General features: G+C 34.9%; 1 non-coding gene across 1 annotated transcript; it reads left to right on the top strand.

The window, feature by feature from the left end:
- The first annotated feature begins 2,920 nt into the window (after positions 1-2,920).
- Positions 2,921-3,024, top strand: LOC138415511 (U6 spliceosomal RNA). The gene has a single exon (XR_011247269.1). It is a non-coding gene; the product is annotated as a U6 spliceosomal RNA (small nuclear RNA).
- Positions 3,025-3,306: the final 282 nt, after the last annotated feature.

Here is a 3,306-nt window from a genome sequence, read left to right on the forward strand (position 1 = left end):
GCAATGTTTGCACAATTCTGAGTATGCTACAGCTATTGAATTGTACAATTTTTATGGGTGAGTTATATGGTATGTAGATAAGGGTATTTTAAAAATTCTTTCCAAAACAAAAAAAGTACAGCACTATCTAAGTTGGAGAGGAAAAAATAAATTTCTAGATGTCATTTGGTGGCAAACAAACTTTAATTAATGAAAAAACTGAAGGTGTGTGAGGTATAATAAATTGGTTCATTTTCAGGAAGGCAGGAAATTCTTCATAAAATTCAAATGCACAAAATTTTAAGGAAAACATCTAGAATGAAAAGGAGCTTTGTGATGACAAAAAGTTTCAGAAATTTGCATTACAAATTACCAGCATAAAGATGAAAAATGTCATACCATCATGGGAACCCTCTCCTTCACTTATAGAAAGAATTTTAAGTAAACAAGACCACAAAGTGAGAAATATATGTATGTTTAAAAGTTAGCAAAAAAATACCCACGTTCATATTAAAGAAATGGTAGCCTAAAATATCATATTTTTAAAGAACTAAGAAGCACTTGCGAGGACTTCCCTGGTGGTCCAGTGGTTAAGATCTGCCTCCCCATGCAGGGGACGGAGGTTCGATAGATCCCTCGTTGGGAAGCTAAGATCACACATGCTGAGAGGCAACTAAGATTGAGTGCCACAAAGACCCAGCACAGCCAAAATAAATGAATAAATAATTAAAAAAAAAAAAAAAAACACTTGCTACTAATTCGGGTGGACTACGGGTTCTAATTTGCCCCATCCTACATGTGCTTGAAATAGCTGCTTCAAGCAGTTCATCTCTCTATATCTCTGTAAAATGATCTTTAAAGTGCCTTCTAATTCTATCTTGTGGGTCTTCAAAGACAGTACTTTTAAGCAGGATAATAAAAAAAATTCCAGTCTTCAAATCAGATACAGCTGTTCTGATTCCAAAGGTAAAACTTCTTACCTTGCTAGGATTAAACTAAGACAAACTAAATGTGTCTCTCTTTCCTGACAGGGAGCTGGGAAGAACCAATTCAGGTGCCTTGGGTTTCCTAGCACTAGAGCTTTCCCAGCACTAGAGTGTTAATAGTGCCTTATTGAAGAGAGAAAACACTAAGGTTGGGTCAGAGAAGCAATCCAAAGAGATCATATGTGAAGAGGGCCAAGAAAACCAAGAGCAGAATAATGGCAATATGGATAAATATTCAAGTAAATTCCCTAACAAAGATTTCATTTTGTAGATATCAAAACTCCTAATACTTGTATCCCTTTTGACTACTTCCTACCCACCTTTTCTAAGTTTTTTTTAGGTGAAAACAAAACACCTCAAATTTAGCTTTTAACTGTGCAAAGGGGCTCATAAACATTTCTGAATGAAAATCAGAATTCTGTCTCTATCCCTAAAACAGAGATCATTTTAAAAAAAAACTTTTTTCAGTAATACAAGAGGCCTGAAGGTTCTTGGTCAAGAATACATTGGCCTAGAATTTGTACTAATTTTTATCTAAAAATATAATTAGTTTGATGAAATTTATATAAGATGATACACAGTATCTATTACAGGAGAAGTATCTTTATCACCAACTTGATGAGGTATATTACAACACAAAAATCCTATGTACACAGTATATTTCATTTTCAAATTGTGAAACGTTTCTGGTAATAAGTATGTACACTGAAAATAGAATTCTAAATTTGAAAAATATCTTAAGAGCAAAGCTTCACTACTTGCATAATAACTAAGGTAAAAATTATTACCTAGGTTTTCAGCCATTGAGTATGAACCCCAGAATAAGACTCTTATGTTTCATAAGAAAGAATACTTTCGAAAAAGGGGGAAGAAAATATGGAAAAAGACGTTAAAAAAAAAAAAAAGAACACTTTCCAGCAAAAACTCAGTCACATTTTTTAAAGATTATGAAAAAGAAAAAAAACCCAGACGATATAAGAATAATAATGAGACAAGTATCAATATTCTTTACCCATTCTCTAACTTTACCATAATGAAATCCTCAAGGAAGTACTTGAGTATTGAAATACAAATACACAATATTGGTGTTTTTGGCATTTTATACTTTAAGGGTGGCCAGATGAAGTCAAGAAAAAAGTGTTTGTAATTTACTTTAAAACACTTCGGTATTTGCAATGTGGTTAAATGTGTTATTTAATGCAGTCTAACGGTATTCTAATTAGGAAACATAGCCAGAAGCTGCACTGGCAGGCCAAACTGACATCTCTAGTTTTGTGGATCAGCTACACTTAAACACTGCTTACTCTTGCAGTAAAAAGACTGGATAAGAACTTTGCGAGGCCTGTATCCTTTGCTCTTAGATGTGATACCCTAGGCTAAATTTCCATAGGATACTGTATTTTAACAGTTAATTTTTGGTTGATGTCTATTGAATGCTTTCTGTAAGACTTTTGGAAAGCTCCACCTCTGAAATTTTATAACTTCTTCTGAGTTCACTTTTCATGGTAGATGGTGGTTGGATTACCTAAGACAGAGAGCTGCGAATTGCTTAGATCAATTTTCTTTTTTCATTTAGACATGACATAAATGTTTGCCATGCAAACTGTAGCCATTATTATATGCTGTCCTCTCTGCAATGGACTACCTTTCTCCCACTCCATCTACTGTCTGCGCAACATCCTTCAAGGCTCAGGTATCACTTCCATACAGTCTTCTCTCTTCAATAACCATTGCCAGCCTGAGTTAAGAAATAATCCACTTCTATTTTTACAGCCCTTTGCACACACTATTACACCACATTTTACACTGCTGAAGCATTGTTTCCTCCACTGAACTGTAAGCTCTGTGAAAACATGTGCTATTTTCTTATATTACAAATATATATATCCACATATTCACCACCTAGCTTAAGCATTCTGCTGTATTTGCTGCAGACTTTTAAGAAATAAAATACAGTGCTCGCTCCAGCAGCACATATACTAAAATTGGAACGATACAGAGATTAGCATGGCCCCTGCGCAAGGATGACACGCAAATTCGTGAAGCGCTCCCTGTTTTTTATACACAATGGAGTATTACTCAGCCATTAAAAAAATACATTTGAATCAGTTCTAATGAGGTGGATGAAACTGGAGCCGATTATACAGAGTGAAGTAAGCCAGAAAGAAAACACCAATACAGTATACTAACACATATATATGGAATTTAGAAAGATGGTAACGGTAAGCCTGAATGCGAGACAGCAAGAGACACAGACGTATAGAACAGTCTTTCGGACTCTGTGGGAGAGGGAGAGGGTGGGATGATTTGGGAGAATGACACTGAAACATGTATAATATTA

Source organism: Ovis canadensis, chromosome 11, assembly GCF_042477335.2.
Source record: "Ovis canadensis isolate MfBH-ARS-UI-01 breed Bighorn chromosome 11, ARS-UI_OviCan_v2, whole genome shotgun sequence".
Taxonomy (NCBI): Eukaryota; Metazoa; Chordata; class Mammalia; order Artiodactyla; family Bovidae; genus Ovis; species Ovis canadensis.